This window comes from Phyllobates terribilis, unplaced genomic scaffold, assembly GCF_046119375.1.
Source record: "Phyllobates terribilis strain yellow unplaced genomic scaffold, ASM4611937v1 Scaffold_193__1_contigs__length_3613616, whole genome shotgun sequence".
NCBI lineage: Eukaryota > Metazoa > Chordata > Amphibia > Anura > Dendrobatidae > Phyllobates > Phyllobates terribilis.
Genome location: NW_027362953.1, coordinates 3,587,923 through 3,602,808, shown reverse-complemented (window position 1 = coordinate 3,602,808; position 14,886 = coordinate 3,587,923).

Genomic DNA, 14,886 nt, shown 5'->3' with positions numbered 1-14,886 from the left:
TTCCCTCTGCTCCTGTCCTCTCTCACTCTCCTCCTAGGCCTCTCTTACTAGGTCCGACTCCTCTCTCTCCTGAGCGGAGCTGCTCCTGAGCTCCCACTCCTGACTGTCTCTCCTCTGAACTGTCTGTTTCTAGATGGTTCCCCCTCTTCTTATACTCTTTCTGTCTGTGCTCCCCTGAACTACTTCCTCCATCCACCTCCTCTACCTAGTTCCACCCTCAAGCTAGGGACCAGGGACTGTGCTCTCCCTTAGAAGCAATCTCACCCTTCCCTACTGAAGTGGATTGTATTGGATGTGCATGTGTGGGTCCCGGGTAGTACTCCGTCCTTACCTGAGAATGGGGTAACACACCTCTGGGTGAGATGCACTACCTCTGTGGCAACTGGACCTGCAGGGGCGAAACAGAACCATGCAAGGTAATTTCAGTGTTAGGTACAGTTGGGTTAGTAGAGGGGAGAAACACAAGAAGTTCAGTTTTGGAGAGATTCAGTTTAAGATAGAGGAAGGACATGATGTTAGAGACAGCAGCCAGACAATCTTTGGTATTTTGTATTAGGGTAGAGGTGATGTAATGGGAAGAAGTGTATAATTGGGTGTCGTCAGCATAGAGATGATACTGGAACCCAAATCTGCTGATTGTTTGTCCAATACGGGCAGTGTATAGAGAGAGGAAGAGGGGGCCTAGGACTGAACCCTGCGGAACCCCAATAGTAAGGGGACAAGGAGAGGAAGAGGAGCCGGCAAAAGATACAGTGAAGGAGCAGTCAGAGAGGTAGGAGGAGAACCAGGAGACAAGCGTCCCGCCAACAGAGAGGCCACGTTCAACCCATTTCCCCACCATGGATGGGCAGAGACGCAGGATAGCAACCCGGCTGTCCGCCTAGTCAAGGAGTTGCTGACGCAAGCTGACTCGCACCTTGATCCAGATGCTCCACAGGAGACCCAACAGTTGTGGAAGGAGAAGTGCAAACTGTTCATCTATGAAGGAAAGCTATGTTGAAGAAGCATCAACTCCCGGAAACATGAACTGGTCTGGCAGGTGGTAGTCCCGAGGCGGGATGCGTCAATGGTCTTAGAAGCGTACTACGATGGAGCAGGACACTTCGGGTGGAAGAGGTTGGAAGTCCTGCTATGTGAGCGATTCTACTGGGCTGGCATGAGGAAAGCAATCGAGAGATGGTGTCGAGAATGTGGTCCATGCAACCTGAGACGAAAAGACCGTGACAGCCAGAGGGCTCCCCTGCAGCCGATAATCAGCAAACAGCCACTTGAACTGGTAGCCTTGGACCACGTGAAGCTAGCCCCAAGCCGGTCAGGCTATGTCTACGCTCTCACCATAGTAGACCATTACTCCCGGTTCTTGGTAGTAGTGCCAGTGAAAGACCAGACAGCTCAGATGGCAGCCAAAGCGTTCCAACAGCACTTTTGTCACCCACACGGTTACCCTGAATGGGTACTTACCGACCAAGGTCCAGCCTTTGAAGCAGAGGTGTTCCAGGAATTCTGTAACTTGTACGGCTGCAAGAAAATCAGGACGACGCCGTATCATGCCCAGACTAACGGGTTATGTAAAAAGATGAACCAGGTGGTGATAGACCTGTTGAAGACATTGCCCCTTGAAGAACGTAGCCTGTGGCCAGAGAAGTTACCAGATTTGGTAGACCTATATAATCACATCCCTGTGAACTCCACCAACTGTACACCCGCTTACCTAATGAGAGCAAGACCTGGTAAGCTACCCATCAACTTAGACATGGAAGTCTTAACACCAGAGACGACATCACCAGATGCGGATTGGGATACTGAGTGGCAGAGCAATACCGCAAGGTGCAAGAGTATGTTGAGAGAAGTTTGACCCAGGCGAGACAGAAGCAAGAGAAAACATATAATCAGCACGCACCTGCCGTTCCCTTGTCACCTGGAGAACAGGTACTTAAGAGAAAGAGACGACTCCACAAATTAGATGACCAGTGGCAGGTAGAGCTATACACCATCCTACCCTCGAATTACGATAACACCAAAGTGTGCCTCATCAGTAAGGATGGAGGGGAAACTTCAGCGGCAGTCTCAAGAGATCACTTGAAGATATGTCCTGAACAGTTGAAACACACAGAAGAAGATCAAGACAACCCTCAGCCCACAGAAGGAGTGGAGGAAGTGGTCCAAACAGTACTCGGAGAATTTCCCCGGTATTGGACGCAGGTGAACGGTGCAATTGTAGAACCGGTCCTTACCTTTCTCCGAGCGGCCTCACCGGAAGCTGCAGAAGTTCCAGAACAGCTGGAAGACCAGTCGGCCCCAGAGACAGAAGTTTCATCATCAGCAGACCAGGAGAATCTACCCTCTGCTAGCAGTGAACCTGTCATACCCAGGGTGAGCCAAAGAATTCGTAGGAGATTACCCAGCTTACCGGTATTACCTCAAACTACCCATAGTGTAGTTCACACTGAACCCACCACACCAGGGGTAGACACTAGGGACCAGGGTAGAGTAGTGACAACTAACGTACTAAGTAGATCGACCAGAAGTACAAAAGGTCAGCTCCCTGCCCGCTGGAGAAACTAAAGTGTAAGAGAATAAAAGTGTATGTTGTATATAGTTGTACCCGTTAACTAATCTTGGAAAAGTATATTTGTTAAATTTATGGACAATTGGACCACAGGACTCAGTGTGGTCAGGACAATGCTGGATATAGTTATTAACAGGCCTAGAAAATAAACCGCAGGCGTGGCTGAAGACCAGGCCCAACGAAAGAGTGCCCTGAAGCTACGCCCAGGGACGACACACAAAGTGGGTTGATGCGGTTCCCATCAGCCAAGTTACAGTTACCAGGATTGTGGCGTAAAGACTAAGCGCCACAGTGACTGCTTTCAAATTTTGTTGGGTTTTTGTAATTTTTGAGTTTTGTAACCTGTTTGAATTGTTAATTGTTAATTTTAAAGGTATCCTCAGTCCAGGAGTACTAAAGTTAACTAGGGGGGAATGTGGCAACCCAGGGGTCCTGTTGCCACAGTGGCATTGCCTCCCTCACAAGAGGTGATGCCATGCCTGGAAGCAAGCAGGGGTCCCCTAATCAGGTTTTGCTAAGCATGCAACACTTTCCTGGCTCCAGACCAGCAAGGGGAGTCCCTCCCCTTGGCAACTGGGATCTGGAGGCGGGGTTAGTGAGACTTAGTGTGAGGAGTTGAAGTCAGGACGTCAAAGAGAGAGGAGGTGGGAACTGGAGCTCACCCCAGAAGGACCAGCACAGAAGAACCGGACACCTGAGTCCGAGGCTGTGGGGCACTGAAGGCCCAGCAACAGAAACCGGAGGGCTGGAGATTGCAGGTCTCCTGGCCCCATCAGATGCCCGGAGGCTCAGCAGCACCGCAGGGTCCAGCACCGCCACGTGGGAGCGATGCACCAGCAAGGCCCGAGCTGCCTGCCATACGGGTGAGCACAGAACTGTTGCACTCAGGGACGAGGGCCACCGCACAGCTACAAGCAGCAGGGCCAAAGAGTTTAGTGGAAAGGGAAGGCCTCCAACTTCACCTGGCAAGGAGGATTCTTTACTTGCTTCCAGGCTGCCCGGACTTCCACTTCTAGCCAGTAGCCTGTACCCTAGTCCTGGCTTGTCTACTCATCAGCAGTAAAGATAAGAGGAAACCGCCATTAAGTTGTGGACTGATTATTGCTGCACCATCAACCCCTGCACTACGACTCCCAGCACCACCTATAACATCCACACTGCCCTGGAGCTAAGCTCTACCTGTGGAGAGCCACACCATCCCTGCTGCACTAACATCAGCTCCAGAGGTCCTGCTCCGCAGCGGCGTCTCCCTGTAGCCGCACACCACAGGTGGCGTCACAAACTTTATACAAACACTATAAATCCCCTATAAATAAACCCCTTTTATTGACCGCCCTGGGTCACGGACTGGGTCACCGCCACTGTGACATCCCCCAGCATCTACCGGCCCGGCACCAGGTACCCCAAGGCCCAGGGGGCGCGTCACATGCGGCTTCATTAAATGCAACTGTTCAACTGTTCATGAGGACTCGTGTCAAATGTGTCTGGTCAGCAAGTGAATCCAGCTACATGTCTGTGCCTGAGGGCAAGTACCCCTGTATGACTGAGAGAAGCTGCAGCACATGGTCTATGGTCACCCTGAGTAAACGGTTTCCCCAAGATTCCAAAGAATTCATGAAACCCGTCTCGCCCCTATCTAAACCTAGCGGTGTGCATGTAACAAAATCTTTCTATTTCTCTCTGAGGTCTCTCCAGAACGCAGGTCACAATAAACAGACAGGTTATAAAAGAAGAACAATATACTTATGTTGCCCCTCTCCTGTCGCTGCCCAGTCCTCCGCTGGCTCGCTTACTCCCTTTCTCCCATCTGACTTCACTCTTCAGAGCCTCCAGTACTCACTAGGACTTAAATGACGTCCTGTTGAGCGTCACCCAGCGATGTCATGATGTCTCTTGATGCCTAATGAGCATTGAATTGCAAAAATTTGGGTTCTGGAAAATCCAATTTTTTGTGAAATTTGAAGCAGAGAGACAAAAACAAGACAGCCCCCAAAAAGGGAATGGTATTGTAGTATCTAGTTTTGCATTTTGCATGAGTTCTTGTAAATACTGCTATCATAAAGCGGTATTCTTCAGCCCATTCAGGTTGCACAGGTTGTCCAGTGCCTACAGGATAGCAAGAAGGTTTGCCCTGTCTTTCAGCACAGTCTCCAGAGCATAGAGGAGATACCAGGACACTGCCTGTGGCACATTATTATTATTATTTATTATTATAGCTCCATTTATTCCATGGTGCTTTACATGTGAAAAAGGGGGTATACATAGCAAACACAATTGCAAAAATCTTGAACAAAAACGCAATGGCAAACTGGTACTGGAGGAGAGAGGACCCTACCTGCGATGTCTCACAATCTTCAAGGGATGGGTGAGGATACAGTAGGTGAGGGTAGAGCTGGTCATGCAGCGGTGTGGTGGAGCAATGATTACTGCAGGTTGTAGGCTTTTCGGAAGAGGTGGGTTTTCAGGTTCCTTTAGAAGGTTTCCACGGTAGGCGAGAGTCTGATGCTTTGGGGTAGAGAGTTCCAGAGTAGGGATGCACAGGAGAAATCTTGTATGCGATTGTGAGAAGAAAAGATAAGAGGGGAGTAGAGAAGGAGATCTTGTGAGGATCGTAGGTTGCGTGTAGGTGTGTACCGGGAGACTAGGTCACAGATGTATGGAGGAGACAGGTTGTGGATGGCTTGGTATGCCACTGTTAGGGTTTCGAACTGGAGTCTCTGGGCAATGGGGAGTCAGTGAAGCATTTGACAGAGAGGAGAGGCCGGGGAGTAGGCGGGAGGCAGGTGGATTAGTCGGGCAGCAGAGTTTAGGATAGATTGGAGGAGTACGGGAGTGTTAGCGGGGAGGCCACAGAGCAGGAGGTTGTAGTAGTCGAGGCGGGAGATGATGAGGGCGTGCACTAGTGTTTTTGCAGATTCATGGTTGAGGAATATGCGGATCCATGTTTTTGAGTTGGAGTCAGCAGGAAGAGGAAAGGGCTTTGATATGTGGTTTGAAGGAGAGGCTAGAGTCCAGGGTTACTTTGAGGCAGCGAGCTTATGGGACTGGGGAAAGTAGACAGCCATTGATTTTGATGGATAGGTCAGATGGGGGGGCTGAGTGATATGGGGGAAAGATGATGAATTCTGTTTTATCCATGTTAAGTTTTAGAAATCTAGCAGAGAAGAAGGATGAGATAGCGAACAGACATTTTGGGGTTCTGGTGAGCTCTGTATAATAACCCCACCCACACCACTGATTGGCAGCTTTCTGTGTACACTGTATATAAACTGCCAATCAGTGGTGGGGGGCGTGGTTGGACTACCTGGCAGCAGGTTTACTAGTCCTCTAGTGATAATCTTCTGCTGATAAAAGTGTGATTTTTATCAAAACTACAACAAACAGCCCTGTAAGTGAGACGTCCCTAGAATAAGGGTCTTTGTCTCTACATCATGCTGCTCTCAACAACAACCAATATATAGTACATCTGACAAGGGGTCAATGTGTTAAAAAAGACCTTTATTATAACAATTTGGGTATATGGCGGCAAAAGAAAAGAGCACACACACATATATATAGTAATACCATATAATAGTGAGGAGGTATAATGTAAATATTTGAATTGCAGAGACATCAGGGCTGGATAGTAGTAGCTCCAATTGTGCTAATGCATACTGATAGTATATCCTAGGTCACATAGTAAAAGGATATAATCCTAAATAATAAAAGCCAATATAGGCATTCCCAAGATAATGACCTTTTGGTATATACATATATCAAGGGATGTATTATATCCAAGTAGGTTAATTCCCAAGTAACAATAATGTTGTATTGGCTTCATTCATACCTGGTATATATTGTCTGCACGTCTTGCAATAGCTCTGGGCTCGGTGGTCCTACTCCTAGTGTGGCGCTCACCCCATCATGCTGCTCTCAGATTAGCCAAGAAAAACCTGCTGACAGATTCCCTTTACAAATAGCTGAAATGGCTCCTAGATACCAGAGAAGGAAAACTTTATTAAAACGGTTTTGTTTCCTAAATAGAAAAGCAAATTAAACACCACTGGATAATGTGGTGTGTGAAACCGTCCATTGGATTGCTGTTTCGGGTGGGCTCAGGAGCAGCGCCCCCATCCTACACAGCCAACATCTTGCTGTAACAGCAGCGGCCAGAGCGGAGCGTGAATCACTGTTTAACCATTTATATGCCGTCAATCACTGATGGCAAGTTAAATAGCGCAATCGCCGGTACGCTATGCAATGTTACTAGAATTTTTTTTTTACTTTTCCATCTCCTTGAATTACTTGTTGTGGTTTGCGGATCCATTGACTGGCCAAGTGGAAGGGCTGCAGCCGATCATTCATGTACGTAGCAGATACACATTTCCATGTGTAAATAGGCCCTTATATAAATCAATCAATAGAACGTATACCTGGATATCTAGGTTTATTCTTTGCATACATTTAAAGAGGTATAAGTCATGGCATATTACTAGGATGTCATTCTTGGGGGTCTGACAGCCTAATTTAGAAAGAAGTGGATGCATTATTTTCCCCTCACCCATGACAACACACCTTGAGAGAGGGATCCGCCCCACCAAGGACAGGAAACAGTCTGAAATAAAAGGGCGGTACCTTTCCCTCGCTTCAGTTGGTTTCCTGTCCTTGATGGGAACCTGTCTGAAGAAAGGTGTCTTCTTACCTGGGCCCGTTCCGGTGTGGAAGAGCGGGCACCTGCCTGTGCACAGGGCATCCGGGTCCCAGAAGCGCCGTCTGCGGTTCCCTGGAGCCGTGTTCGAGCAGGCGCAGGCGGTGAGGAGGGCTCCGGCTCCCCGCAGACTGCTGCGCTGTCCTCTCCCTGCCGCAGGCTCCTGGCTGGGAGCAGCGTCTTCCGGGTATGACGCGCCTGACGTCACGGCGCTGTGCACGCTTGGACAGGCATGCCCGATGACGTCGGGGGCGGCACCCGGAACCAAGATGGCGGCACCCTGTAAACGCTTGCTGGCCGTTTTTTTTCAAAGATCGGCTGGTGGGTGTCAGGAGGGGGGAGGACACATGGACCGGAGGAGGTCCGGATGTGCCCTATTTAAGATGGGGGGCTCCTGACAAGCGCTGCTTATACTCAAGCTCGGGTGTAGCAGCTATGGCAGACCAGGACAGCTAGGAGCAGCAGCAGCTGACCCCTCCACCGCATCAACGCCAGCGGAAGAAGCAGTCGGACACCTCGCACACGGACGGCCGCTCCAGCAACCGCAGCGGCAGCAGGAGGAGTAAGGTGTCGGACGCTTCAGGGCCATCCAGAAGGGATTCGTCTTATGTCCCGCCACAGCCTCAAAATCCGGTACCCTTTTGTGACTTCAGGGGTGAGTGATCTTCGTGAATGTCACTTAATAGTAATGGAAAGTTATTATGTGCTTCATTCCTTAGGAACCTAAGAAGAGTAGCGGCAAAAAGAAGCACAGGGTTTGCGCCTTATGCCAGGCCCCCCTTTCCATAGATTGGCAGAAACAGCTTTGTGCAAGCGGTATTAACCAAACGATAGCGGAGAGCACCCCGGATTTCGCTTCTAATTTGAGGTTCGTAATCCGTTCAGAGGTGCAGGATTCCCTGAAAGGCTTACTAAAGGGGACAAAGAGATCCCATAAAGATATCTCCTCCGACTATGATTTATCCTCCCAGTCAGAGGATCTTTGCCTCAGTGATTCGGCATCCTCCTCTTCATCAGACAGTGGTAGGCCCTGTTTCCCTATTGAGGATACTGACAAGTTGGTCAGAGCGGTTAGATCTACCATGGGGTTGAGGGAGGAGAAGGCAGCCAGGTCCCTGGAAGATATGTTCGCAGGCCTGGAGGAAAAAAAGATGCTCCTTTCCAGTGAATCCCCAAATTCAGACCCTTATAGACCTGGAATGGAGGAACCGGAGAAATCAGGAGTATTGCCCTCATCCTCTAAAAGGAGGTACCCCTTCAAGGATAATGTCTCTGAGTCCTGGGACAAAATTCCTAAAGTTGGCGGGTCTGTCGCCCGATTATCCAAAAGATGGTCCCTACCCCTGGAAGATTCAGGCAGTCTAAAGGATGCTCTGGATAACAAGGCAGATTCCTTCCTCCGTCACACCTGGGAAGCAGCAGCAGGGGGCCTGAAGCCAGCGGTAGCAGGCACTTGTGTCGCTAGGTCACTTATAGTGTGGCTTCAGCACAGACGAGCTAAAGGATAAAAAGATGTCCAGAGATAAAATCCTCTCCAATCTGCCTTTGCTACAAGCAGCATCTGCTTTTTTGGCCGACTCCTCAGCGGATTCAGTTAAACTCGCTGCCAGGTCTGCAAATTTGTCTAATGCTGCAAGACGAGCCCTGTTGCTCAAGGGTTGCCCGAGAGACCTACAATCTAAGCATAAGCTTTGTTCTCTTCCTTGTGATGGTAAACTTTTGTTTGGCCAAAAACTGGACGAGTTTTTGGAGAAGGTTGGCGACAGAAAGAGAGGTTTCCCAGGGTTCACGGGGGAAACAAAAAGGTCCTATTTTCGGAGGAAGAGATTTAACCGGGGTTGCCCTCCGGGATAAAGGAAAAGATGGGAGCCCAGATCTAAAAAGGACTCTGGTTACATGTTTGGAGGACCATCCTCCAGTTCCAAAAAATCTCCCCAATGACGCGATGCTAGAGGTCAGGGGAAGGCTTTCCCATTTTATCCCAGCTTGGGAAGCCATCACTTCAAATCCCTGGGTGTTGGATATCATAAAGAACAGCCTAAAGATACGCTTCTGTCAGGTCCCTCACCGAACCTTCATGATCACCTCCAGGAGGAAGTCCAGGGAGGAGCAGATGGCTCTAGAATCAGAGGTATTAGACTTAGTCAACAAGCAGGTCCTTCACGAAGTTCCAGTTTCACAATGGGGACGGGGATTTTATTCCCCCCTGTTTGTGATAAAAAAAACAAATGGGTCCTTAAGGACCATTGTCAACCTCAAAAGTCTAAATCAGCTGATAATCAACCAGACTTTCAAGATGGAATCAGTGAACTCTGCAGTGAAACTCTTACACCACAATTGTTTCATGGCAGTCATCTACCTAAAGGATGCCTACTATCACGTCCCAATCCATCCAGACTACCGGAAGTACCTAAGGGTAGCCCTGTTCATCCAAGGGCAATTGAGACATTTCCAATTCACTACCCTACCTTTTGGACTCTCGATAGCACCGAGAGTATTTACAAAGGTTATAGCGGAGGTGACAGCTTTTCTCCGAAGCAAGAACGTGGTGATTGTTCCAAATCTGGATGACTTTCTGATATTAGGGAAATCGGAGGACCACTGTTCCTCTCAACTTTTAGAGGTCAGGACAGCTTTACATCACCTGGGGTGGTTAATAAATATTCAAAAATCAAAGCTATCCCCCTCAAGGACTCAGATCTTTCTGGGCTTGACCCTAGATTCCCAACGCCAATCCTGTTTCCTCCCGGAAGACAAGGTTTGCAAAATAATCAGCCTGGTCTCAAGGGCAATAAGGTCTCCCGTGATGTCCTTGAGAGAAGCAATGTCCCTACTAGGCTCCATGACTTCCTGTCTCCCGGCAGTCAAATGGGCCCAGAGCATATGAGGCTTCTTCAGTGGGACCAGCGTCATCAAACCTAAAAGAGCTTTTGGCAGTGGAGAAATCCTTGATAGGCTTCCTTCCCCACATACAGGGTCGCCATGTCCAGATCAGGTCCGACAATCGGACGACAGTGGCATATATAAATCACCAGGGAGGAACAAGATTTCGCTCCCTTATGGTAGTGGCAAACAGGATCCTGCATCTAGCAGAACAACATCTCCCATCCCTCAGTGCTCTTTTCATCCGGGGGGTAGAAAATTCAAGAGCAGATTTCCACAGTCGCCACACTTTAAGACAAGGAGAGTGGCCTCTAAACCCGATAGTCTTCCAACAGATTATCCAGCTATGGGGGTCACCGGACATAGATTTGTTCGCCACCAGGGCGAACAGGAAGGTGGAGAGATTCTGTTCACTAAATCCAACAGAGAATCCCTATGCTGTAGACGCTCTCCACATTCCCTGGAAGTTCAGGAAGGCCTACGCGTTTCCACCGATAGTGATGATCCCGGCAGTTGTGAGGAAAATTCGGGAGGAGGGGGCGAGGATAATCAGATCCCTGGGTCCTGCCTGACAGGCCGGACCTTCTCATCCAGGGGCCAATATTCCATGCACAAGCCAAAGGTTTCCATCTGGCGGCTTGGAATTTGAGAGGTTGCTACTGAGCAATAAGGGGTTTTCACCAGGCCTAGTTTCTACCCTGTTGGGTAGTTGAAAGCCCATAACAACTAAAATTTATTCCAGAATCTGTTGAAAATTCCTGGATTTTATAGACTCCCCATTGTCGGATAAACCTCCAGTTAGAGAAGTCCTAGAGCTTTTACAAAAGGGACGTGACCTAGGGTTGGCTACGGGAACACTTAAAGTTCAGGTGTCCACCCTAGGGGCGATCTATAATTGTAACCTGGCAGGGATCAGATGGGTCTCTAGATTCATTAAATCCTGTTCCAGAGTTAAGCCAGTTCGGGCTCTTCCTCCCTGGGACCTGAATTTGGTTTTAAATGCACTCTCTGGCGACCCATTTGAACCCCTGCAGGTTATCTCTCCAAAGATCCTCACCCTCAAAACCATCCTCTTAGTGGCCCTAACGTCGGCCCGTAGGGTGAGTGACCTGCAGGCCCTTTCTGTTGATCCCCCATACACCCAAATTCATGATGACCTGGTCGTCCTGCGTACAGATCCGGCGTACCTTCCAAAAGTTGTATCCAGATTCCACTGTAATCAGGAGATTGTACTTCCCTCTTTCTGCAGTAACCCTAACCCCGGGGAGGTTAGGTTCCACAATCTAGATGTTAGAAGGGCATTACTACAGTACATAGACATGACTAGTCAGTGGAGGAAGGACAAGTCCTTGTTTCTGGCCTTTCAGGGGAGTAGGAAAGGTCACGGGGTATCAAAGGGAACTATTGCTAGGTGGCTTAGGGAGGCCATTTGTCTAGCTTATACATCTACAGGTGTTCCGGCACCGGACGGTATTAAAGCTCATTCCACCAGAGCTGTTGCAACCTCCTGGGCAGAGAGAGCAGATGTCTCGATTGACCAGGTATGTAAAGCTGCTACTTGGTCTGCACCATCCACCTTCTACAAGGACTATCGGTTGGATCTATCCTCCTCTGACCTTACCTTTGGGAGAAGGGTACTTCAGGCGGTGGTCCCTCCCTAGGGTGCTCATATTTTCCAAAATTCTCTCAAGGTGTACTGTCATGGGTGAGGGGAAAACACCAAGGTTACTTACCGAGAGCCGGTTTTTCCTGAACCCATGACAGCACCCGTAGTTCCCCCCCCCCCCATCTTTCTCACGCCCCGGTGAAGTACTTTACATTTTGGGTGATTTTATATTTATTTATATATATATTTATATATATATTTATATATATATATATATATATATATATATATATTGTAGGTGTTGGTTATGTGTGTAACCTTTTCTGGAGGTCCTCTCAATGCTCTGTAATCCAACTGAAGCGAGGGAGAGGTACCGCCCTTTTATTTCAGATGGTTTCCTGTCCTTGGTGGGGCAGATCCCTCTCTCAAGTTGTGCTGTCATGGGTTCAGGAAAAACCGGCTACCGGTAAGTAACCTTGGTGTTTTTTTCACGCTCTCAATTTAACAATTTGAGTACAGTTGGATCTATTGGTTTTTTTTGCACTATGGGTGGGTGGTTGGGAGCACAGCTGTGCAGGAAAAAAAAAAGCTTCTAGGTTCTCAATTCGTTCATTCTTTGGATCGGTGGCGGAACCAGAGGTCAGACCATCGCCAATCAAAATATTATATCCCTTCACACTCATCATTGCTCCCAATTAACAATTTGAGTACGTGCATATTTTTTTTAGGGTATTTTTTTTTAGGGTATTTTTGCGCAATGGGTAGGAGCACAACTGTGCAGGAAAAAAAGCTGATAGGTTCCCCATTCCTTCATTCTCAGAATCAGTGGATGGAACATCGCCAATCACAATATTATATCCTTCTCACTAATCGTTGCTCCCAATTATCAATTTGATTATGTTTATACCTATTGTTTTTTTAGGGGTTTTTTTTTGCACTGTGGGTGGGTGGTTGGGAGCACAGCTGTGCAGAAAAAAAAGCTGATAGGTTCCCCATTCCTTCATTCTCAGGATCAGTGGTGGAACCAGAGTGTGGATCATCTCCAATCAAAATATTATATCCTTCACACTCATCGTTGCTCCCAGTTAACAATTTGAGTACGGTTGAACCCAATGTGGTTTTTTAGGGTTTGGTTTTTTTTGCACTATGGGTGGGTGGTTGGAAGCACAGCTGTGCAGGAAAAAAAAAGCTGATAGGTTCCCCATTCCTTCATTCTAAGGATCGGTGGTCGGACCATCGCCAATCACAATATTATATCCTGGCAATATGCCATAATATTATATACGGAGTGGTCCTCCTGGCAGTTGCCGTGATCCTCTATTCCTTACCTGCTACCTCTATACTGTATATGAAATGACAATATGTGAGAAATATTAATAATGTTGCTCTCATTTTCTAAAAAAAACAGGTTGGAACACAAACTCTCAATTAGTTGTTTTTTTATTTGTTTACCAATCTAAAATGTCCACTTTGAGGCACCAGAGATAAATGCTGGCATATAATGTACAATGCTCCCGTCCCTAGCAGTTGGCGTGTATCAGGCGACATCGCAGGATCTTCAAGTAGCTGTCAATCTGGTGGGAATCTCTGCGGAAACAGTGAAGCAAGTGGTAGACGGGGAACATGTAGGAATCGCCCTGTGGCGCCGTTACATCGATTGGCCCAAACCACTGGGGGTAAACGTGTTCTAGATCAGTCAGCATCTGCAATAAACAATGGGTGAATGCGGGTCTAGAATTTGGTTGGAGTAAAGGTACAATCTAATACTACAATTATCCAAACGTTGTGCCTATTACAGCATTACCACCAGTCACAAGCAAACTCAATATCTTCCTAAAAGGAAAAATATTGTGGATGGACATTCTTTCTAAAAGGGAATCTGTCAGCAATATGATGTAGGTGCTGAGACCCTGATTCCAGCGATGTGTCACTTACTAGTCTGTGTTTAGCTGTTTCGATACAATAAGTGTTTTATCAGAAGGAGATTATCACTACAGGACTAGGGACCTTGTGCTTCCTAGTCAACCTGCTCTAATACAATCAACAGTGATAGTATCAAAATGACAGCATGCAGACCAACAAGTGACATGTCGCTGGAATCAGAATTTCTGCCCCTACGTCATGCTGCTCTCGGATTACATAAAAACCTGTTGACAGATTCCATTTAAAGAGAATTTATTGTTACACTTATTGCCACTTCTCAGCCACTCTATGGTTTACTCAGTCAGTTCCGCTTTGGTTTATACTCGTACCATATAGCCTAAATTCATGACCTACGTGAAGGAAGAGAGGATGTGTGTGATAATAATGCTGCTTACTCTCCAGAGATCCTGTCTATTCCTCCTTGAAGAATCCTGGTGTGTTCCTCAGCTTCTGTCACTTTTTTCACCATGTTATTTGGCGCCCCCATGGACAAGTACTGCAGGGGTTGGGTCCAAGAGCGCAATCATTTCTTTCTAAGGCTCAGCAAGTCTTCGTGCTGTGGAAGCAGTAGACATCAGTTAGGAGGGATATCAGGCTGAGAACGTATAGAAAATCATATGCCGAAAAGGGAATGTACCAGAAGTTGTGGATGCAAGAAAGTGCCCATGATTCCGCGCTCCTCCGGGTCACACGAAGTGATGCAATACCCAGTGGTTGGTTAAGAAGCCATTTATTTAGAAGCTAAAATAAGAGGCGTTTCCTGGACGTCCTGTCCACTTCATCAGTGAATAGCTTGTGTCCGGTATAGCAAGGAGTGGACATATATATACAAAAAATGGGAAAAAAAACTGCCGCCAAAACAATGTGGCCGTTAAGGCAGAAAAATACAATCAATAAAAAGGCAGAAATTTGAGTATCCATCAATGTATATATGCATCGGGAATAAAATATTGCTAGCATGATTAAAAATTAATTAAAAACCGATATAGTTCAATGCTAAAAAAATATAATGAAAAATTAAATATATATATATGTATAATTCCTGAAGGGCAAATTGAACCTGCTGTATTGCGATCAAATGGATCATGGTTAGATCCTAATCATGGTACAACCCTCTAAGCCACGGGTGCTCATGTATATTGTGATTGATCTTGTTCTGATAGGAAGTAATAAACGGATATTAGACGATATATCTAACTTATACGTACATACTAAACA